The sequence below is a fragment of the Acomys minous genome, assembly GCF_964271855.1.
Source record: "Acomys minous genome assembly, chromosome: 6".
NCBI lineage: Eukaryota > Metazoa > Chordata > Mammalia > Rodentia > Muridae > Acomys > Acomys minous.
The window spans coordinates 62,973,359-62,999,580 of NC_140487.1; the positions used below are offsets into that span (position 1 = coordinate 62,973,359).

The 26,222-nt window shown below is 36.1% G+C and overlaps 1 protein-coding gene across 1 annotated transcript in view; it reads right to left on the reverse strand.

The window, feature by feature from the left end:
• Positions 1 to 26,222, reverse strand: part of CNTNAP2 (contactin associated protein 2) — a 2,010,562-nt gene that overhangs the window by 1,657,264 nt on the left and 327,076 nt on the right. The gene's annotated exons all lie outside the window — the stretch shown is intronic.

The window sequence follows — 26,222 nt, forward strand, 5'->3', positions numbered from 1 at the left end:
CCATCTAGGTTTGTATAACAACCTCACCAATGTTCACGTACATGAAATCACCCAGCAACACATTGCTCAGGATATATACTATTTTAAAGCAAGGCTTGACAAAAGAGCATGTTTTATAAGGAGTGAAATGATTTTATTTTTGTAAATATTGTGAGAGCAATTTATCACTGCAGAAACCTTCCACTTGTTCTTGTAAATTGACATAACTTCTTACAAAGCAGTTTGTAAATGTATAGTGTAAGTATTGAAATGTTTAAATTTTCATAAATCTCACTTCTGGAAACTCAACTTGATGAGATAAAACAGTGTTTGAACAATTCAGTATATTTTAACTATAGAATTATTCATATTGTCAAGCCACTGAAAACTAAATAGACAACTCTAAATACACACTAACCAAGCCATACTAAGCTTAAATGCACTCTCAAATCTTTAAGAATGCTCCAATTTACATGCATTCAGATTAGAAAGAGCAATAAGCTATGAATATTTCAACATGAGCTGCCTATGTGTGGTGAATCTGTGGGTCCTTTTATTAACTTCATTCTTATTTTAGTTGTCTTCATGCTTCCAGTTTTCTACCCTACCATGTATTTATTTTAAAATCATAAAAAAAAAACTTCACTAAAATGGAAGTTTGATGCCTAAGTTCTTGTTTTTAGTATATTATCTCTGTTCCTGATGATGTCTTTCCTTACTCAACTGTGTATATGACTTTAATCTACTGTTCTAGTGACCAGGCTAGTCTGATCAGATATATGCATATAAACTGAAATATTAACGGGAGAATTTTTATTGATGAGGCAAAGGTTTTTCTTTTTCTAAAGAAGAAGAAACAATGCCAACAGCTTCCAAGGCAGCACCTTCATAGATCTATGCCACACAAACCCTGAAAGCTGATTTGTAAGACTTTGAAGGAACATCTGTTCAGCAAGTCTGCAGCAACAAAACTCTTACTTGTACTTTATTGAAAATATAAATTTGTGCCTACTACATTTATATAAGATATAAGTGTGGTGGTAGGTATGATAGATGATAGATAGATAGATAGATAGACAGACAGACAGATGGATAGATTAGATAGATATAAGGGTGGGTGGGTAAATGGATGGATGGATGGTTAGATGGACAGATAGACAGACAGACGAATAGATAGATAGATAGATAGATAGATAGATAGATAGATAGATATGATAGGAAGATAAATGATAGAAAGATAGATATGACAGATAGATAACTGATAGACAGGTGACAGAGGATCGAAGATAGATGATAGATAAAGACAGATAATAGAAAGAAAACAAAGTAAATTAATTTCCCTATTTTCACTGTCTAAAAACAAATGTTTTATTACACATAGCCACATATGCATATCTTTATCTCATATTAACACTTATATTTGGTAATGAACCACAGGTACTTAAACCTAATTTCATTTTTCTTTTAAAAATGTATGTGTATGGGTGTTTTGTCTATATGCAACACGTACATGCCTTATGCCTGTGGTGGCATTAAGGCTTCTGATCCCTTAGAACTTGAGCTACAGACCACTGTGAGCCAATGCATGGGTGCTAAGAATGAAACCCAAATCCTCTGAAAGAACAGCCACTGCTTGTTACTACTCAATTATCTCTCCATCTCTATAAACCCATGTTTATAATTATGTTATTGGTGCTTAACTCTAATAACTCTCCAGCAAAAACTGTGTTACCTGAACATATGGTGTCATCATTCACACTTAGTTTCTTTTTTTATACAGAGAAGAAGAAAGATATTATTTATTTATTTGAATATCAAAGATATTCAGTTTGCTTAAGTAATTAACCAGAAGCCTCAAATTAAAAATTGATACTATAGGATTAGCAAATATGCTTCCTTCTACTTCTCTCTAAGTGATTAACAACCTTCATGTGATATTTACCCACAATCAACAGCTAGCATCATTTTTCTTCCTTAAATAGATAAAAGAAAATTCCAGATCCTCTCTATCTTATTTACCATAACAAATAACTAGAATTTTCATTACTTCTGAGTTTCCCTGCTTTGCCCATAAATCTTCACAATTATAAGCCAATGATCATATACAACAATCCCAATGCAAACCCAGGAATCTTTGAAATGTTCATGCAGAACTCAAAGGTGTCTTAGCCAGTTTTTTTCCCACTTGTACAGTTAATATCATATTACATAAATGATTCCATGCCAAGATATTTTTCTAGTTTATTTTAGAAAGAATTGTATATATAAATCTGCATAATTTTTCTTCTATTCTAAACAATTGGGTTTTTTGTTTGAGAATTTCATATCTGTTTATACATGTTTTTATTAAATATACTTTCCAATTTCTGTCCTCTAATTCTTTGTTTATCCCACACCATTTTCCCTCCTATACCATGTACTATGTTTTCACACATTTTGAGGCTACTTGTGTCGCTGTATGGACATGGGTATAGTACCAACTAATGGAATATGTAACCTTTCTAATATCACATTCTAGAAGAAAACTGACTGTATTCTGCTACTCACCACCAATTGTCAATTGTTCATATATTTCTGTACCTGTATTTTGTCATACTCACAACTCCCAAAGTGTCTGATGGTTCAATGATACCTAAGTATCTAATCTTGCCTCCCCTCCATAAGGCATTGACTTAGAAAGTGGCAATTTATAGCATATTATTCTAGCATATGAGTATTGGTATTTTATATTGACTGGCAGGTTGTTAAGGATAAAGCAGATAAGAGATATGTGTCTATTGTGTTCATTTGGAATCACAGAAAATCTTTTCCAACACCCTAGCCAGATAGGAAAGTTTTATGAGTAACAGAGACCTTTCAGATGCCATCATGCAAATGTGCTGCTGTCACACAAGGGCAGAGGCAGGAGAAAAATGACAAATGGCTCTGATGATGTCTGCCTTGAGACTTCTGTGAATGAGAAATGATAGTCCCAGGTACTCTCCACCCATTTTTAAACTCTCTAAAATGACTTGAGATAAGATAAATAGCAGATATTTTACCAGGGATAAGTAAAAGTGATAGGATTACAGATTCATAGCAACTTTTTAAGTGCTCTGAATTTTCTTTATGGGCCTCACATGGGCCATCCTCGTAGTAAGTCTATGCTTCAACCGAGACTTGGCAGACCCACATAATATGGCTGTGAGAAGAATAACAAACAGTTTGGTGGAATTCTGGTTTTTCAAATGGGTGTGCTTTCAGATTCTGACAACTTCTGAAACTTAAGCATCCAGGGGAATGTGTGAGGGAGATTTTGAACTCCTGTAATCATGCTTTTAACCAACAGCTTAGATAAAGCCATAGGCAAAAAAAAAAAAAAAAAAAAAAAAAAAGGAAAACAAAAGTGTTTGGGAAATATGTATAGTACTATTTATAGTATCAATAGAGAGTTAATTAATTAATAGACCCTATGATGTTAGTGACTATAATTTTTATTTAAAAGTAAATATTTTATAAACTAAGTGAAAAACATCAGAGTTTTCTACTAGTTTGAGAGATGGTATATATCTGTTATGGCTTTTATAATCCAAGACCATAAATGTAGCATTAACTATTTAGGGCAAAATCTATAATAGTGTCATGTTCTCTGCTTCAATTTTATATTCTGCTTATCTCTTCTGCATTAATAAACATTTAAAAGGTATACTTGCGCTTTATGGTACATGCTCGGAACTGAAACGTTAGGAGAAAAACAAGAAAGTGGAATGAAACCCAAGCAGGGCGTGAGCTAAGGTGAGGACATGGAGGTGGTAAAGAGAGGACAGGAAGAGAAATGGCATTTTAATGTGTGTGTGTGTGTGTGTGTGTGTGTGTGTGTGTGTGTGTGGCATTGTTCATGTCTATGTTTGGAAATTTATATCTGTTTTTATGTGCACAGACACCAGAGAAGGGTGTGTGGTCTCCTTCTCTATCACTCACAGATTTTTTTTTCCTTAGAGACAGCCTCTCCCCAAATCTGAACCTTAAGTGTTATTGCCTAGGATAGAACCAAGTCCAAGTATCTCTGTGTTCTTTGCCTTCCTCTGTGCTGTGGTTAGAGGCACGAGCAGGATCACATCCCACTTGCTATGTGGGTGCTAAGATACAAACTCAGGGTCTCAAGTTTATCCAGGAAGTGTCTGTATGCTCTTGGTCATACCTCTAACCCTTTAAATTAGTTTAGAAATGTAATTATAAGCATAGAGTTCTTGTTATCCCTTGGGACACATATAGTTGTGTTTAAAAGAAAGGATCATCAACTTTACACAATAAAAGCAGTGTTTAAGAAAAGCTTGTATGAAATCCCAGTACAGTATATAAATATTTAGTCATCTAAATGTCTGAGCTAGCTATTCTAGTTAGCATAATAAATTATTTTAAAGAAATCCTCTCATTGACCTTTAGCCAGCACGGCACAATTCGGCCAATTTACTTCTTGATTTTCCCCTACTGCTGTAACACCTTGAATATTTTCCTATCCATTCAAAACACATTTGTAATATGCCCCTGATGTCAAAATTTTTATAGTGTGGGCTGGGTATGTATCTCAGGCCATGAATCCTTAGGTTTATTTCACAATCCTTTAAAAAGAAAATAAAAGGATTTCTACATGTGTTTTCATTCCTAGAATGGGCTGCTAAAGATACTGTATTCAACCCAGAGGAGCAGCTTACCATAAACATGTCTGCAATTGCCTCAGTGACTGCGAGACATAGTTATCAGGAACATTAGCTGTGTATGCCAAATAATGACAACTTCATTGCTAATGGAATTTAGAGCCCTGACACTTTGAGGTTTGCTATTTCTATTCAGAAATTTGAAGCTTGACTTGAGGTAACTAAATTTTAATAAAATTTGAGGGTTTTGTCTCCAGCATGGCAGAATATTTTACAAACGACAGGAGCCTTAATGCTGTATCTATATAGAAATTCATAACTGCCGACATGATTATTCTATGTCAACTCTCCAGAAAGAAGACACTGAAATATTGAATGTGGCAACATTATACACTGCAAGCATCCCATTAAACTGCCTCTTGTGCTTAAGAAAGACTGACAACCTGTGTAGGACATACAGATGCTAGCTGTAAAGTGTCATCAGAAAACATCAGATGCCAAAGTAGCCACAGTTGTGTTCTTTTTAATTGTGTTCAATGAAATAAAATGGCTATGAGGAATTCATTGATTTATTATTTGTTAGAATAACAGTGATAGCCATCATCTTCTGCCAAGTTTTCCAATTGCAATGAATCCCCATAACACAATTATCCAGTCAAGATGCACCAAAATGAATGAAAATACAGGAATGTGTTTAAGGAAGTAAAGGGGAAAAACACTGGGACAAACAGTGTCTCTGGATAGGTCAGAGCAGCTGTGCCCATTAACGCACAGAAGTGTTGGTGTGTGTCAAAGGCCTGCAGAGATCAAGACAGTCAGCACTGTAGCAGAGGGAACACAGCAGAGGAATGCCTACTGAGGCAGTGTCACCCCTGCCTTTTTTAAAGGAATGTTGTTTCTTCTTGTTTGATCATGCTCTAGTGAATGGCCAATGCATTTGCACTTTTCTGAAACAGAAATTAGATAGATTGGGCTAGAAGCCTACAAGTAGAACATTATGATAGGCAGATTTGGGCCCAGGGGTCCCGCTCAAACTAGGGCACCACCCAAGAACAATACAGGCGGTAAACCTTAAACCCCTACCCAGATCTAGCCAATGGACAGAACATTCTCCACAGTAGAGTGGAGAGATGGATATTACTTTCTCACATACTCTGGTGCCTCACCTTTGACCATGTCCCCTGGAGGGGGAGACCTGGTGGCACTCAGAGGAAGGACAGCAGGTTGCCAAGAAGAGACTTGATACCCTATGAACATATACAGGGGGAGGTAATCCCCCTCAGGAACAGTCATAGGGGAGGGGAATAAGGGGAAAATGGGAGGGAGGGAAGAATGGGAGGATACAAGGGATGGGATAACCATTGAGATGTAACAAGAATAAATTAATAAAAGAGAAAAAATGAAAAAAAGTAAATAAATAATAAGGGGACATGACATTGAACAAGTTCTGTAAAAAGTATAACCTGAGAGGAATTGAAAGAAAGCTTGTGGTTAAATTTACCAAATATCATTGCATACATGTATAAAATTCTAAAAACATAAAAACAAACATATATTTAGGACAAAATTTTAATGTAATTCTTATTAGTCTAAGATTCTATTAGAAAACTATTTATTAATTATTTAAGTATTTCATACAATATAAATTTAGCGTATTACCACATCCCATCCAAACTCATGCATATCCTCCATTCCTTTCATTAATTACTGTACTGGAAGTTTTGGTTTCTTTTAAAACCTACTTCTTTGTTTGTATTAGTGCCAAGTGTGGGATGTGGGGCTGCTTTTAAATGCCACTGATTAATTGCCTCCTGAGACTTGGAGAGGTGCATGATCTTGGCCAGCTGATAACAGCCTATTGTGGCTAGACTGTAATTAATGGAATTCTGAGGGCTCTAAGGGCATAAATATCAGAGTCCTGAGGGAGAAAAGGACTCCTGGGTAGGGGTGGGATGCACTGACGAGGTAGAAAGAGAAAGAGACAGAGAAGACAGAGGAGATAGAGAGAGCAAGGAATGTTTAGAGGAGAGGCTCTCAAAGAGAAAATATGCATCAAGGAGACAGAGGAAGAGTACTGCTGGTTCATTTGTTGTTTAGCTGGATTGTCGGATATCTTGACAACTGAGATTGGTATTGACCCAAAGATCCTTATAATCCTGCTCTTCTGAAGTAGCTAATGAGAACTCTACCCCACTCCTTACTAACTTCCCTTTTTTCGTTAGTGTTTGGGGGCTTAGAAGGAATTAGAAGTGATAAGGGGCAGAGATGGAAGAAAGGAAGAGAAATCAAGGTACTCCATTAAAGTAGTTTAAAATTATGCACTACAAGTCACTCAATTCTGTGTCTCCTTTTTAACCCATCTGGATGAATTTTTGCTAGCCAAATCTTCATGGATAATTGGACAGTAGGATCACTCCACCTGGGACTACACTCTTAGAGAAAACTGATCTGCCTCTCCCAACCCTTAACAATTGTCAATGCCTCCTGGTTTAGAGGTCACACTTACCTCCTCCCCGAATGCTAAAATTTTGTCTGGTTTGAACTTGCTTTGGTCTTGTGTAAGTATATATGTGCAGCTGTCTGCTGTGTCCATTCCTGTGAAACTGTTTCCCTTAAGTTATCCACTGGTTCTATATTTTACAATCTCTCTGTCCCATCTTCCCCAATTATCCTTGAGCTTTTGGTAGAGCTTTTGGGGTTGTTGTATATATACACCATTTATGTGTGAGCATTCTGAAATCTCTTATTTTCTATACTAGGCCTCTATCCTATGTCTCCATGTCAATCACCATCTATTTATATGTATGCACAAATACTAAATTATATATTTATGAGTGAGATAAAAATAAATATAGTTTAATTTTATAATGATGTTTTCAACACAATTATGCCATTCTTTAGCTTATGCATATTTTATTTCTTAGATGTTGAAAGCTATCTTTTATACTAAACATTATGGCCATACTTTCTTATGCAAGCACTTTAAACTACCTAGCATCTTGTTGTTAAACAATAATCTCCAAAAGGGCATTCCTGTATTTTCAAGTTCTAATTGTATATTAATCTAATAGATTAAATTGTATTCTTTCTTCCATTTAATTTTAAATTCCTCAGAGAATTACAAAAGTAATAGTCCAAACTATAAATGAAGATATATAGAGTTAAGCTGACATGTAATTTCCATAGCTTCGTGATTGCTGAATATTTAATCTAGGAATTATTTACACAGCATGGCATGGTGTCACATGCCTATAATCCATTCACTCAGTGAGGCAGATGCAGGCAGATCTCTTTGAGTTCGAGGCCAGCCTGATCTACATAGGAATTGCAGGGCAACCAACGGTAAACAGAAACCTTGTCTCCAAAAATCTAAAACAAGCAAACAAACAAAAAAAACCCCTCTTTATCCATGCAATACTCAAAAGCTAAAATTTTTGATTTCTAATCAATCCTAGTGAACTCTGTCAGTCAACATCCTCTAGTGTGAGTTAAGTTGACATTGGTTGTGATCTTATCCTCAGTACACGCGAAGATGCCTGCCACATTCCAATGCACTTCTGACAGTTTACATCAAAAGATGTGTGATCCTGAGCCACAGGATGAATTTGCACAAAGCAGAGAACCATGTACCCTCTTCTGTAGTGTACTGCGAAGAGCTGACTGAATGAAGAAAGCCTCAGGCCATCATGTCATACCAAGCTGACTTTTCAGTTTAAAGTTTAGAAGACAGAATAAGGATGATAAACATAACGCAGCTTTAAAATATATCCCAAATTTGAGATGTAGAATCAATTCATCTTTCCTACCTGTCTTCTCACTCTCTAAATTTCAAATGATTAATAATTTTCCTAGAGGATTCCATTACTCCTAGTATGATCAGTGGGCCAGGTAATATCCCTCTTTTGAAACATGTCTATTTCTCTATCATTAGAGTATCCCATTAACTGTTCACTGCTTATCAATAACCCATCTCCACTATACCCCATCATTGTGTCAGGTACCACTCATGGCTCGTGCAGTAACAACACAATCATTATCTTGAAAGACTTGATGCTCCTCAGACAAAAATGTGTGTATACAAATGAGAACAATGGTAATGTAATGTTAGGGAGGAGACTAGTTAGTAAACTGACAATAATTAGTGATGATTCCAGGTATGTAAAAAGGGACATTTCACTCAGAGGGTATGCAGAGAATTCGCAGAACACTAAATGTGTGCTACTGCCAACCTAACTAGATTTCAACTATGGTACAAGCGATGTATTTGCATGATATATTATAAATAGTGGCATACCCTCTTTCCCATTTTTTCCCTGGTCAGTAAACAACTAAAACATAATTTAATCTCAGATTCAATTTAGTTGCTTTTATTCATTCACTTAATCCTATGTGCATAACGTTCTCTTCCAAGTGTACGTGATGTGCTTCCTCTCCACATGAGCTATGAAGAGCAAAGTGTTTGGAGTTCTAGACCAATACATAAACTTATATTCTCTTAAGGAAAATTATTTTTGTGTGAAAGTAATTTCTCCTAAGTTAAGCACTTGTCAAGTTTTTTTTCTTTCAGAGGTGATTGAAAATTTGAGTGACTCACAGCAAAGTATAATATTTTAATTATTATACTGAAAGTTTCTAGGGAACATAAAAATAAAGTATCTGTCGAAAAATTTACTACATGCATACATTTTCATTTTAAATTAAATGAAATTATATAGCTTAAGGATTTTTTTTAATTTGCTTAAATTATTTTAATTCTCTTGAGCTTAATTTTGAACTAATGTAAGAGACTGTAAGATTGAATGAGAGAGAAAGTAGTATGATTAGAAAATTTCTTCTGATTCCAGAAGGCATTTACATATTTCTGTAATCTGTTGTAACTAATTCTAATACGAAACTGCACAGAGTAGTAGAATTATTCTACAATAGATCTTATATACATATAAAAAATGTACATCAGGTTCAGCATCTTTCATAGCTACATTTATCATAAGAATTAAAATTATACTGAGACATGATAGTGTTTTAAAAAGTAGCAAGGCACATACACTGACAAAATTTCAGACAGCAAGGGTCTGAATAAATTCTTTCCTAAGGGACATTCATAGTGTGTGGAGATGGAAATTTGAGAAATAGGAACTTAATAAAGCAGCAGGCATCAGAATGTCTGTTGGATACTAGGAGTACAGTGTGTCTTTGAAAGTTTAAATAAATGAGGCTTGGCTCATCCTAGGCTTGTTACATAGCTCTTAACAATATAGAAATAATTTTGGATTTCTTATCAACCTTCTGAATCAGGTCAGTCCTTTCTCTGCCTACAACAGCAGTCCTTCCTTTTATGATTTTTTTCCTGAATAAGTATGAAGTCCTTAGGTGGTCACTATATCTTTTCTTACCCACTCATTCATTTCTCTATCGACTGTCTATGTGGCTTTTTAAAGCACCAGCTCAGATGGTATTCCCTGACTTCTATATCTCTCTATTACATATAACTCTTTTGAGAATTCTATCTAACCCTTCCTTTAATCACTTCAGGACCATTGTCATCCTTACTTTCATATTCTATTTCCTGTCCTTTCTACTCATAAGCAATATCAAATATTTTAGTCACAAAGCTTAAGTTCATGCTTGTACTTCATGCTTCATCTTACGTGTTGGGAGATGGTCTTGTGCACTGTGTATTCAGATGCTGATTTCTGTTCCCCAAGATCTGGTTGCAGGGCAAGGTGGGCATAGTCATTTCTATGAAGTATCTCCTGTCTTGGTGTTGTATAAAAATTGTTCCACAGTTATCTCTGATTGATTGATAACAAAGGTGATTAGCCAATAATTGAACAGAGAGAATGAAGGTGGGATTTCTGTTCATAGTCAGGGGGTGTGAAGTAGGGTCCAGACAGGAGAAGGAGAGGAAGAAGTCTCCATTAGGAGGACAAGTAGGAGCTCATCATGAGAGAATTACAGAAGAAAGCCAAGGCAAGACTGAGAACCCAGCAAAAGGGCTCTTGGCTGGGAGAATGCAAGACTAGCATAATTGGGTTAGAATATGTGAATATATGCCCAGTTACAGTAATTCAATGCTTATTGAATAACTATAAAAGGTCTCCGTGTCAATATTTTGGGAGCTAGGGTGGGTACTAAAAATTATTACTAATACCATAATTCAACATGTCCTACGAGAGATTTCTCCAGAATTGGAATGTAGATAAATAGTATTTAAATCTCAGGCAAATGTTCCTTCTTCACAAGAACATCATGACAATTGTGTCTCTCAAGTTGTCCCTCTGCAAGCCTTTGTCACACATTGGTGGATATCATTTTGAAAAAAAAAAGATAAAAATCATTCTCTGTGTATATTTCTGAGTCTTTGCAAAGAGAAGATTTGGGATACAGTTCCTCCACATGACTATGTTTTATATTACCCCCAGACAACAAATACTTCCAGAAAACAAAGAAGCATGCAAAGGATAAGGGATGTAGGCATTAGAATGAAACTGAACAAAGTTGGTAGCTTTTAATGTTTACCATTTTAAAAAGTATAATAATATATTTCCTAATGTTTTGTAATTAAAAGGAATATTTATAGAATTGATATAAATATAACTAAGATGCAGACTAATAAGTAAATGAACAATAGTGGAAAATCTATTTGTATAAACTGATGATATATGAGTATTTAATAACCCTACAAACATCCATTCTCACTATGATTAATCCACTCTGATAAAAAATTAGTCAAGAATCTAGAAACATATCATTGGAGAATTCTGTTAATATTGCTAAAATGTGCTCTCACATTATATTTTCATCTAACAGACATGAATAATTTGAAGAGATGAATTCTGCCAGTTTCTGTTCTAGTATGATATCGACTCTATCAGTGAAGAAGAAGAAGAAGAATAGTCATCCTTTTCTTGGTCAGTTTTCTCCCCATTAGTGACAATGTTGAACTTTGTATCGTATCTGCCTTCTTCCCAAAGTAACACAAAGACTCTAAAATCTAAGTGGTCAGTTCCTAGAACCAGAACATATAATGCCAGGACAGACACAGGCATTAATATCAGGATATCAAATAAACAGATGCCTAAAAATTGCCATATTGATATTTTGCAGTCTACATTCACTATTTTAGAAATTATTTGAAGTGTTCATAGCTGTATGTGTAATTCCATTTGCATGGTAGTTTACCTGGTATCAGAAAAGAGGGTATTAGGCAGCTATTTATCTGAATTGATATATTATTTTATAAACAGAACAGGGAACACCATAAAAGTTTATCTGTGTATGTTAGGCAATGAGCCATGTAGACTAAGACGACTTACACCTCACACCACATTATTTTGACTAACTCTGTCCAAGATTAGCTTCATATAGGAAGCTACTGTTTTCCTTGCTATGTTGGGGAGGGAGGTGTCTCATATTCCCAAAGAGTTTGAAGGCTCCATATGGAATAACCATGATAAGAATCTTGGTTGTACAATGTTTTAGTTTGATGTGTAAGTGTCTTTTAATAACAGGGACTGCAACAGACCTGTTGGGCTTTCTTTCCTGTAGTCTCTCTCTGTGTCCAAATACAAGATGATTGGACTGTCATGTAGGCATCTGCTGTGCTTTGGCTCATCAATTCTCCCAAGATTTTAGCCATTAATTTGTGTTGGTCAGTGTTCTGGTACTTGTGCAAGCAAAGTCTGATGTAACACATATCAATTAGCTATGTCTATATGATTTACAACTTATGATAAATTATTTATATACTTGAAAAATACTATTGACTGACTATTGTCACCATTATATGAAAATTTGTGTTATAAAAAAATAAGAAAATCTACCCATATAGCAGTAAAGCTATACAAAATCAAAATTTTCTCCCTTTTAAAATTCCAAGATTTCTGTCTTTACATTCTAATTTTTTACTCAGCATCTTTGCTCCCTATGAGGACAGATCACAAAGAGGAAGATAATTTTAGATACATTAATGGCCATCTCCTTCTCTAGAATATCACTGATTGCTTTACATGATAATCAATTTAAAGAAAGTTTTCAAAGTAATTGAAATATACACTATCATTTTAATAACCCTGTCTTCTTCCTCTTTTGAAAAGTATTGCAACAATACACATTATAACCTCCCACTTCCATCAGCAGTGCAATATATTGTATAAGAAAATAAAATCATGAATTGTTGAAAACTACAGATACTGTATAGGAACTATTTATGCTAAATTGTAATTCCTTTATTTCAGGAAATTCAAATGGAAAAAATGCTGGGGATACATAATATAATGAGATTATTGGGACTTTACCAGACAGGACTAATCAACTTGAATTTCCATCTGATTTAGAAAAGAGGAATCTGGCATCTTTTTCAATTATTGCAAATATTTTATTTATCTTCCACTTAGTAACATTAGCTTAGTTACCTCAGTGGGCAATATTCACATTGTGGAGTATGACTGAAACATGTCAGAGGACACCTTTTTTTGTCATGACCCTTGAGATAAAATTCAGAGAAGGTAGAGAAATAAAGTCACTTCAGGCCTTAAAGTGTTCTCCCAGCTACAGTTTTAATAACAATAGATGTTCTTATCCAGTCTGTTGGTAGAGAAATGGTAGCAAAAGTGCTCCCCGCTTTTGAACCCTGTGAACTGTAGTAATGAACAGCCTAGTAATATATGATTATGGGTGTAATGGTGGCTGGAATGTTAAATGTTTGTACCATCCGTCCACTTTCTGATTTGAATGAAGGTATATTGATTGAGTAAATTAATGCCTGGTACAAGCTAGAGAACTCATAGAAGAGAACTTACTATGATTATTTTTCCAAATGTACATTGTAACACTCTGCTTTCTAAATACATATCTCTATATCCACAGATGAGTGATGCATCAAGGTATCAACAGAGAAGCTTCTGTGTTCATTAGATGGAGGTTATGACACACACTGACAACAGGGCAATATCTAGACAGTAAGCATCTGTAGACTGCTTAGCCATTATTGGGACATCTATACCACAAAACCTAACCTTAACATTCAAGTAACATTCTGTGATAGCGGGCAGAAACAGGGCAAAACAGTGTAGTCTGCACATGACAGATGCACTAGTACTCAAGAATTCACAAGGTCTTCCAGATGGCATCAGTGAAGGCATAGACATAGGAAGAATTGCTACCCTGGAGGCAGAATTTGTCTGTTGTACTTCCTAATGGACAGTGTGTTAAAGTTTGGCTAATCCAGCCCTCCAGGAAAGCAAGGGGAAGACTGGCATGAAGTGGATCAGGATCAACAGTGTCAATAATTTGTAAACTGACAAAAGGATTGCAAGACATCAGCGATATTTTCTTTAGAAAAAATTATCTTGATAAACCGTAAGCTTTGTGACTTTTTACCTGTCTTATTTAAAGCCCATTGGAAAAGTAAACAACTAACAATCAGACTAACAGCTTTTGGAATATCAAAGAAAGTTTGGAGCCCCTCAAAATCTTTGCTCACTTAAAACATTAACAGGCCTACAAAAATCTGCATTACCTAGGATTATATTTTTCTCAAAATACAGAACATTAATAGTTATATTTTCTGGTATTTTAAAAGAAATAAACATGAGTTATAAAGCAAAAAAAAAAAAAAAAAGGAAAATTTCACTATAATGTTAAATTTGCCACAAAGTCAATGAAATCTAAGTGTCCCTCAATAGAAGAATGGATAAAGAAACTGTGGTACATATACACTATGGAATACTATTCAGCTATTAAAAACAAGGAATTCCCGAAATTTGTGGATAAATGGATTGAGCTAGAAATGATCATAATGAGTGAGTTAACCCAGAAGCAGAAAGACTCAAATGGTATATACTCACTTATATCTGCATATTAGCCCAAGGGGCATGTCCCACGAAAGCCTTCACTTACCAGGAAACTGAGACAGAGGAGAGGACATTCTAGTGGGACTCTAGATGAGAGAATCATGGGAGAATGGCAAAGTAGAAGGATCCAGAGGGTCCTAGAAGCCTACAAGTAGAACATTATGATAGGCAGATTTGGGCCCAGGGGTCCCGCTCAAACTAATAAAATCATTTTAAAATGATAGAAATCATTTATAAATTCAGATACATACATATTAATTAATGTATAAGTTCAGTGAGGTGGCCTAATGCAATGAATAAAACAAGCATTTTAGAAAGTGTAATTGAGAACACAATTCAATAGCCAACATCAAGTTAAATGGAGAAAACCTCAAAGAAATTGCATTGAAATCAGGTACTAGACAAGGCTGCCCTGTCTCTACATTTCTTCACTATAGTGCATGAATTTCTAGCTGGGGCCATAAGTCAACAAAAGGCGATTAAGGGGATCCACATCAGAAAGGAAGAAGTCAAAATATCACTATTCAGAGATGATATATTATTATACATGAGTGATGCTCAAAATTCCACCAGACAACTACTGCAGCTGATAAACATGCTTAGCATAGTGGCCAGATACTAGAATAATTAAAAAAAAAATCAGTAGCTCCTCTGTATACAACTAACAAACTGGAAGTGAAAGAAATTAGGGGAACTACACCCTTCATGATAGCCACAAATAATAAAAAGTATCTTGGTGTAACTCTAACGAAGCAAGTAAAAGAAATGTGTAAAAAAAAAAAAAAACTTAAAGTCGCTGAAGAAGAAAGCTGAGGAAGATATCAGATGATGTAAAATGCTCCCATGTTCAGGGATCGAGAGGATCAACATAGTGAAAATGGCCCTCTTAACCAAAAGCAATCTACAGATCCAATGAAATCTCTATAAAAAATACCTACACAATTGTTTAGAGACATAGAAAGAGCAATTATCAACTTCATATGGAAAAACAAAATAACAAAAGACTAGAATAGCTACAACAATCCAGTAAAATAAAAGATCTTCCACATAGTCGGGGAGGAGGGCTCCCTTGCTCTTATACCTAGGGGAGGGGATTAGGGTGAAAGTGGGAGGGAGGAACGGGAGAATACATGTGATGGGATAACAACTGAGTTGTAATCTGAATAAATTAATAAAATTAAAATAAAAAAAATGTACCCCATGTTAAAAAAAAAATCTTTAGGAGAATCTCCATCCCTGATCTTAAACCATTCTATAGTGCAGCAATAATAAAAATAGCATGTTATTGGCATATAAATAGGCTGGTTGATCAATGGAATCGAATCAAAGACCCATAAATAAACCCATACACCTATGGACACTTAATTTTTTTACAAAGAAGCCAAATCTGTACAATGGAAATTATGATAACATCGTCAAGAAAAGGTGCTGGTCTAACTGAAAGTCTACATTTAGAAAAATGCAAACAGGTCCATATTTATCACTCTGCATAAAACTCAAGGTCAAGTAGATTAAAGGCCTCAACATCAAACTAGACACACTAAATATGCTAAAAGAAAAAGTTGGGAAGAACCTTGAACTCATTGGTAAAGGAGACAACTTCCTGAACAGAACACAAACAGCTCAGGCTCTAAGATCAACAATTAATAAATGGCACCTCATGAAACTGAAAACCTTCTGTAATGTAAAGGACACTGTCAACAGAACAAAGCAACTGCCTACAAACTGAGAAGAGATCTTCACCACCCCTACATCTGACAAAGGGCTAATATCCATACTAAATAAGGAACATAGGACTTACACAACACAAAACAAAACAACCCAATTAAAAAATGGATTTACAGAGCCAAACAGAGAATTCTAAACATAGGAATATAGAATGGCCAAGAAGCACTTAAAGAAGTGCTCAATGCACCTATTCATCAGAGAAATACAAATCAAAAACACTCTTGAGATTCCATCTTACATCTATCAGGATGGCTAGCATCAAAGTCTCAAGTGACAGCACATGCTGGTGAGAATGTGAGAAAGCGTAACACTCCTCATCACTGGTGGGAATACAACCTTGCACAACCATTTTGGAAAATTGGTAATAGTGCTACCACAAGACCCAGCTATACCACTACTGGTAATATACCTAAAATATGCTTCACCATACAAGAGGGATAATTGCTCAACTATGTTCACAGCAGCTTTACTCATAATAGCCAGAATCTGGAAACCACCTAGATGCCTTCAACTGAAGAATGGAAAAAAAAACAAAATAAAACAAAATATGTGGTACATTTACACAATAAATTACTAATTAGCTATCAAAAAAAAGGGCATTATGAAATTTGCAGGCAAGTGGGTGGAACTAGAAATGATCATCCTGAATAAGGTAACTTAGACCTAGAAAGACACACATGGTACATATATACTCACTTATAAGTGGATATTAGCCACACATAGATGCCCTCTTAGAGACTCTGCCAGAGATCTGGTCAGATGCTATGATTTGCAACTGGACTCGTAGGAGAATGCTGATAGTTGTGGGGGAATTGAAGGACCAGGAGGGGTCAGGAGCCCCACAGGGAGACCATCAAGCTTGGTGTATTTGGGCCCTAGGGGCCCACAAAATCTGAAACACCAACCAAGGGCAATACATACAATGGGTTAGGACCCTGGTTCAGATATAGCTAATGGACAGTTCATTCTTCATAGTTGGTGGGCATGGACTGGCTCTGACACGAACTCTAGTGCCCCAGATTTGATCATTTGCCCTGGCAGGGAGGCCATGGGGACACAGAGGAAGGGATGAAGGCTACCAGGATGAGTCCCAATCAGCTGTGGTCAGTTGGTGGGGGAGGAGGCGCCCTCAGTCAGAAGTCCAGGGAAAAGGAATAGGGCACGTTAGGGAGGGAGGATGGGAACAGGAAGATTCCAGGAAGGGATTATAATTGGTATGCAATGTGAATAAATAATAAAAAATAAAGAAAAAATTTTACAAACTATAATTTCACTTAAAATTGCATGCAAAAGGCAAAAAACGTTGAGGAATAAAACTGTCTCTTCTTGTTCCTCCTCTTTCTCTCTTTACACACACACACACACACACATACACACACACACACACACACAGGGGCAAAGCGCGTTTTGTACTTAGAAAGCAACAAACACTGTTGAACGAAGTTGAGTATTTGAATGGACAGGCTAGTATCCCATTCTATGAACTGTCAGAGGACATGAACATATTATCCTAATTCAGCTGTAGCTCTAGCATTATTGTGGTTGCTACCTGCGCATATATGACAAACAAAAGTGATATGGGAATTCAGTTGAAAAATCTGAAAGGCTTTTACACTTTCCAAAATTTAGAACTAACTTCAAAACTCCCAGTAACTAAAGCAGTACATCATTGCATGTGGATTAGTTTATGGGTTTGTATTACAGAAAGGAAAGCACAGAAATGAAACATTTATGGATATTTAGATTTCAATAAAAGCATAGAGTATTTTTTAAACAAATGATATTGAGTAAAATCAATATTCCATGCATCATAAATGACTCAGAATCTACTACATTCAGAAATACAAATTCTACAGGAAACTGAATATGTGTTAAAACGGTAGAACATATATAAGAAGGCAGAAGACTATATCTTTCTGGTATTAAATTAAGCAGTAGTTTTTTCATATCAGACTTTACAAGCAAAAACACATTAAGCAAAAAAAGATGAATATTAGAATAAGACACTTTCTAGCTTCAAATCATATAGAAATATACATGTGACAAAAGATATGAGTATGACTATAATCATGTGTAAAGTATGCATTCTGTATAATAATGTATATAAACTCACATATATTGTAGATAAATAATAGCACTTCAAATGGGAATACAATTAGAAAGATCATTCCCTTGAGAAGTCTACAAATTGACAAAACGCTCCTAATGGTGCTCAGCTTCATTGGTCTTCAAAGAAATGCAAATCAAATCCAAAACGAACTACATCACTTTGCATCTCCTAGGATTGTTCTATTCCAAAAGACTAAGAGGAGACAGCTATGCAGAACATATAAAGCACTTGAAAAATTCACTAAAAGAAAACTAATTGTAAATAATCACACTGTCTACCCACCTTGTGCCTGCTATCACTTTCAAAGCTGAAGTTTTACAAGTTTGCACTCCCACAAGCAATGGAGGAGTCTGTCCTTTCCTCCACATCCTCTCCAGTGCTGTCACTTGAATTTTTGACCTTAGCCATTCTGATAGATGGAAGGTGGAATCTCAGAGTTGTTCTGATTTACATTTCACTGATGACTACGGATGTTGAGCATTTCTTTTGAGTGTTTCTCAGCCCTTCGATATTCCTTTGTTGAGAATTCTCTGTTTAGCTCTCTAATCCCATTTTTAAACTGAGTTATTTGGTTTCACAATGTTTAATTTCTTGAGTTCTTTATATTTTTTGGATATTAGCCATTTGTCAGGTGTAGGGGTGGTGAAGATCTTTTGCCACTCTGTAAGCATTCACTTTGTTCTGTTGACAGTGTCCTTTGCCTTACAGAAGCTTTTCAGTTTCATGAGGTACAATTTATTAATTGTTCACTTAGTGCCTGAGCTGTTGGTATTCTGTTCAGGAATTTACCTCCTGTGCCAATGAACTCAAGGCTCTGATGCTCTTTTTTAATCTAACAAATTTAGTGTGTCTGACTTCATCATGGGGTCTTTAATCCATTTGAACATTAGTTTTGGGCAGGGTGATTAATATGGATCTACTTGCATTTTTCTACATGTAGCCATCCAGTTATACCAGCACCATTTGTCAAGATTCTATCATTTTTTTCCATTGTATGGATTTGGCGTCTTTGTCAAATATCAAGCGTCCAATGATGTGTGGGTTTGTATTTGGGTCTTCCACTTGATTCCATTGATCAACCAGCCTAGTTCTATGCCTGTTCCATGCTGTTTTTTATTACTGTTGCTCTATAGTACAACTTGAGATCTTGGATGGAGATTCCCCCAGAAGATCTTTTATTGTACAGGAGTGTTTTAGCTATTCTGATTTTTATTGCTGATATTTTAATGCTGACCAAGAATTATGAAGGTATGTTAATGTGAATTGCATTAAATTTGTAGATGGCTTTTGGTAAGATGGCCATTTTTACTATGGTATGTTGATGGTATGTTGATTCTCCCTACCCACGAGCATGGGAGATCTTTTCATCTTCTAAAATCTTCAATTTCTTTCTTCAGAGATTTGAAAAATTTTTATACAAGTCTTCACTTGCTTGATTAGAGTTACACCAAGATATTTTATATTATTTGTGGCTATTGGGTAAGGTATAGTTTCTCTAACTTATTTTTCAGTTTGTTTGTCATTTGTATACAGGAAGAATATTGATTTTTTAGTTGATTTTGTATCCAGACATTTTCCTGAAGGTGTTTTTAGCTGTAGGATTTTCTTGATATAACTTTCTGGGATCAATTATGTATACAATCATATCATCCACAAATAATGATACATTGACTTCTACCTTTCCAATTTGTATCCCCTTGATCTCCTTTAGTTGTCCTATTGCTCTAGCTAGGACTTCAAGTACTATACCGAGGAGCTATCAGAAGAGTGGGTTTCCTTGTCTTGTCCCTGATTTCAGTGGAATTGATTTAAGTTTCTCTCCGTTTAGTTTTATGTTAGCTATAGGCTTGCTGTGTAATGTCTTTATTGTGTTTAGGTATGTGAATTGCATCCCTGCTGTCTCTGGCACTTTAACATGAATGAATTTGTACTTTATCAAATGCTTTTTCAGCATCTAAGGAGATGATACATGTGTTTTTTTCTTTTGGTTTGTTTATATAATGAATTATGTTGATGGATTTCTATGTATTAAACCACCCATGTATGCTGGGCATAGAATTTTGTATATTGATGCAAAATGATTTACTTTTGATATAGTGGTATAGAATTCAAATTTAAGATTATTCATCACACATATTATATATATTTCTATTCTAATATGAATTATTGTAGCCATACAATTTAACCATAATACAAGACTTACTTACAATACTTTGAAAGTGCTATTGTGGGTTGCTTTGGATAATTAAGTAATACAAGTTAAATTTTAGTTGATCAAATTATGGTCATGTCAATTACTAGTCTGTTTTTATCACAATAATATACATCCTAGGTTTAACAGACAGATATGATTTTATATAAGGTAAAATAGTTACACAAGGTCTTCAAAAACCTCAGACATCTATAGAATATTGCATTTAAAGATGGTTGTATTATTTTAAAGATTCTGTGACACTCAGCCTACTCCAAAGAAGATGATGAGCATCAATTAACATTGCTATAGAGATGGCTTCAAATGTGGCAAACCAGCCACTGGGAGAAATGCCCTAATTTCTGCTACTGATGGAATTCTGCCTAAAAGGAAAGCTTGGATGCAGGCAGAGTCAACAGCTGAACTCTGCCAAGACAGGGTAAGCAAGTCTTCAGTAGTTCCTGCTTCACACATATGTCTGTCAGATATACTGAGCCAGAAGGCTGAAGATGATGCTCCAACACCATAGAGATTTTGGTGACTGTTCAGGCAGCAAACTCTGTCATGTTTTCATTTTGGAAGCTGCTAATCTACACTTCCTGTTTACTTATATAATTAATTTTATTCCTTCTCAAGTATCTGATGGGGTTGAAGACCAGATAGTTTAGGAGCACTTTACCCTTAGGGAACATTGTGGAAGAGAGAGAGAGAGAGAGAGAGAGAGAGAGAGAGAGAGAGAGAGAGAGAAAGATTAGCAGGTAATCAGGTAGTTAGCTGTGAGATTGCGTCTCCTAATGTTAGGAACTATACCCATAAAGCCTTACAAATATGACTGCATAAGCATGAGCTGAACAAGAATGACAACAGCACACATGCGGAAGTGGACAGAGGGTACTCAAGGAATAGAGCAAACACGAGAACTATTCACCCCAGGGAAGAACATACAGATTCGGCTCTCCAGTAACAAATGGTAATCCCTGAAAACATGATTGCATACATCATTATACAGATTGAGTCATTTTTATTCATGATCTTAGAAACAAATTTGTAGATACATACACACACACCAACAGTCAATGAAAAAAGAGTCCTTAAATTTGAAAGAGGGGAAAAAGGAAGAGTATATGGGAGGTTTTGGGGGGAGGAAAAGGAAAGTGGTGTAGGTATCAAAAGAAAAAAAGGTTTAAGCAATAAATATGTCTAACCTACTTTAAATGAATGCAACACAAATATGGTTTAAAACTTTTTATGATGGTATGCTAATATGTACATGTTTATATTTTAAATATCAGTATATCAGTTAAAATAAATTCATCAAACAGGATAAAAATATAACATGGCAGATAATATGAGCTGCAAGAGAAGATGTGTCCTGGACCAGCAGGGTTTTTTTTGTTTGGTTTTGGTTTTAAGAGAGAGAGAGAGAGAGAGAGAGAGAGAGAGAGGGAGGGAGAAAGGGAGGGAGGGAGAACTAAGATGTCAGATGATTAAGAAATAGATCAGGTGATCTTTTACATAGTATATCATATGTCAATCCATCTTATTAAGAACAGAATCTTAAATACCATTTCCAGGGGAGAAACGGGAGTCAGTGGAAATATGTCATAAGTGGACCAAAGTCATCATGAGGCTAATCAAGCAAGGTTGCAGAAGAAGAACACTATGTATCTCATCAGTGCTACAGTCCAGACACATAGTAACCTTGGTGGTGACAACTCCAGTGTCTTCGTTGGGAAAGATCAAGTCGCCAAGAATCAAAACTGTAACCCCTTTAAAATCTTTGCCCTAGCCTCAGAACAGCCTTGTCAAGACTGCTTCTGAGGAAGGACACTGAGCTAGAAGCTTTTTTCTTTTCTTCAGACCTCTAAAAAAATACTTGATTAGGTCTGGTTCTCAAGATGCAAAGTAACTCCAATATCCATATTTTATCCTATGAATATAAATATAGTTTAGCCTTATTGGAAAGTAGTCAGCAAGTTCCTTAAGCAGTAAAATGTAGACTTGCCATAAGAATGAGCAATTCTCTTGGGTATGCACACCTGAGGATTGGCAATCACATATGCATGCAAATATTTTAATGAATATTCACAGCAGCATTATAAATTATGGTTCCCAAATGGAAAATACACAATGTTCACCAAAGGGTGAATGCTTAGACCTAGGGATGTATGTCCAGACAAAGTGAAAAAGCAGAGGAACTGGAGAGATATTGAAAACATTGTTAAAAACAACAAAAATCTCCAAATACAGTGCCTCCTTAGTCCCGAACACAGCATGGGGGTTCATTGATGTTACTTGTGCAAGATAGTCAAACCACGAGACGATGTGCCTGAAAGGTGCAATATCCTCAGATGGCTAGGAAACTAGGAATTACTGCTGATGTGTAGGGTTTGGCTTTGGCAAGATAATGGAGTTTTTCTAAAATTATGTGGTGGTGATGAGTGCACAGCTCTCTACGTACTCTTTTAAAAAGTACATCATACATTCAATAGTGGTTAGTCGATCATATGAGAAGAGTCTTATAAAAGGTTTCATTTAGGCAAATAGACTGACTACAACTTCCCTACACATACTGGACAGTGGATCTTGAAAGAGACTTTGAAGGAAGACTTAATATGCTAGGAGTGAGAATATAATTTCTTTTAATGTTTATTTCCAGTGATGATTTAAGAAAAAAAAGAATGCTCTGCTCTTTTAAGTGTAGTATTCTGTAATAAGTATAGAAAGCACACTTCTGTGTAACTGCTTCAGAAAGCTGAAAAATTAAAGAGATTATAATGAAACCTATGCCTAATATATACATTTGTCATACCAGTACCTCACAGTTCATGGAAATGACAGAGAAGTCAAAGTTGATGAAGCATAGAAAAAAAAACTTATATAAGAAACACTGTACCAAAATCAGATGCAAGAGTAGATATGTGAAGGTGACGTTAGAGGTGTTGCTTGTTATGTAAGATTCCTTTTTAAGGTAATGTTATCTTTTGGCTTTCTTGGTCCTATCCTTTAGCATATGGAATTTGGTTAGCTTAGTAGCCCTGATGGAGTAGTTAGTGCTCTAAGAGATTTTGGCAGACAGGCAGTGCAGATATGCTTCTGGGCTACTTTTCTTCTATGTTCATCCTAGAGCTATTCATAGACAGAGAAGCAGTTTCTTCTCCAGAAAGGATATAGGATGATTGAGAGAATACCCTATTCACACACACACACACACACACACACACACACACACACACACACACACACACATCACATCACATATGAACTCTGAACAGATAGATTTTGGCAACATTTCTCTCTATACATCTATTTTAGTTAAGGTATCTATTGCTGTGATAAAACACTATGGCCAAGATAGCCTTGGGAAGGAAGGGGTTTATTTTAGCTTACATATCCCAATCACAGTCCTGAAAGGTAGTCATGGCAGAAACGCAACCCTGGGACCCTGAGGCAGGAACTGGGGCATAGAGGAGCAATGTTTATTCTCTTACTGCTCAAGGTTTTCCCAGCCTCCTCTCTTATAGCAATCGGGACAACCAGCCCAGGAGTGGCAGTGCACACAGTGAGCTGGGCTCTCTCACATCAATCATCAAACAACAAAATGTTCCGCTGTCTGCCTCATGGGCCCATGTACTGAGAACAATTTCTCAGTTGTGGTTCAGTTTTCAAAAATTATTCTAACTGTGTCAAGTTCACATAAAACTACCAGTGTAACATCCTTATTGCAAGTATTTATGATATATAGAAGTGAATGAAAATTTGATGAAAGAAATCCTGGACTAAAATAATTAGCATTTCCTTAAAGAAAACAAAATTGTGGATTGTCCTTTCAGCATTTAGGGAAAAATATAGAATGCCATTTAAATTAAATAGCATTGCTTTAAAAATGATTTTAAAAAAACTATCATCAAGAATATCGGAGCATACTTTATTTTTGTTCAATATACTATTTTTTGATTATTTGGGAGATTTATGTAATGCACTCTGATGGTACTCACAGTTTTTTTTTTCCCATGACCGCTCCTTTCTCTTACAACCCCACCCAAAGAAAAGAAGAAAACAAGACAAAACAAAGCAAAACAAAAAACCAAACCAAAACAAAAAATCACCCCATTAGTGTTAGCCATAGACTCAGTGGAATGTCATCAATTATCCAGTGGCCAGCTCTGAAAGAAAACTGAATCTTTTCCACCCCCACCAGAAGCCGTCTACTTTAGGATGCCTATCACAACTTTTTAAAAAATATATTTTATTAGTTTATTCATATTACATCTCAATTGTTATTCCATTCCTCTCTTCCTCCCATTTTCCTCTTAGTCCCCTGCCCTATGACTGTGACTGAGGGGGACCTCCTCCCCCTGTATATGCTCAAAGGGTATCAAGTCTCTTCTTGGTAGCCTGCTATCTTTCCTTTGAGTGTCACAAGGCCTCTCTATCCAGGGGACGTGGTCAAATATGGGGCACCAGAATTTGTGTGAAAGTCAGACCCCACTCTGTACTCAACTGTGGAGAATGTCCTGTCTATTAGCTAGATCTAGGTAGGGATTCAAAGTTTACTGCATGTGTTGTCCCTGGCTGGTGCCATAGTTTGAGCAGGACTCCTTGGCCCACATCTGCCCATCATAAAGTTCTTCTTAAAGGTTTCTGGGACCCTCTGGATCCTTCTACTTCCCCGTTCTTCCATGCGTCTGTGACATAGGGGAGGACATCCTGTTTGGATTCTAGGTGAGAAAAGCCTATCACAACTTTTTTTTGTAAGTAACATTTCAGCAAGAATCTTTTTAAAAATTAATTTATTCATATTACATCTTAATGGTTATCCCATCCCTTGTATTCTCCTATTCCTCCCTCCCTCCAATTTTCCCCTACTTCCCTCCCCTATGACTATGACTGAGGGGGACTTCATCCCCCTGTATATGCTCATAGGGTATCAAGTCTCTTCTTGGTAGCCTGCTATCCTTCCTCTGAGTGCCACTAGGCCTATCACAACTTTTAAGTGTTCCCTTCATTGGATTTCTGTCTAGACTATTTTCATCTGGGGGTGGGGTGTCAAAGGGACTTGAGGCTTGGAGAGAGTGGTTGTCATCGAAGCCTTCTATGTCATTTTGAACTGTCAGTGTGCAGTCATCAATGCCAGTGCAAAAGAAGCTCCCTTGCCCTTTAAGTCAGTGGCATCACAGATCATGAACTTCTATATAGTTTCTGGCATCACCACAGACCACAGACATCAACATAGTCCTTGGTAACAGCATGGGCCATGTACATCAACATGGCCTCCAGCAAGAGCACAGACCACACCACTTAACATGATCTCCAATGGCAGCACAGATCAAGAACATTAAGAGGGCATTCAGTGGTAACATGGACCACAGGCATCAATATGGCTCCTAACAGGAGTCCAGACCACAGACAGACATATGGCATCTAGCCACAACATGAACTATGGATGCCTTCATGTCCCCTTGGTGGAAGCACAAGACAGCCACTTCATTAGGGGGTGTACTTTCAAAATATCATAATGTCTGGTTATTTTTTTAATAAAATTGGTGAATCTTATAGAGAACAAAATAATGTGTACAGTGAGCTATAGGAAATCATAAAATGTTTACATGTGCAGTGCCCAGCCAGATTTTCTCATTATAGTAGATGCTTTAATTTCTCCCTCTGATATTTTTCTATTTATGTTTCTAACATCCATTTTATTTTTTTTTGTTTGGTTGGTT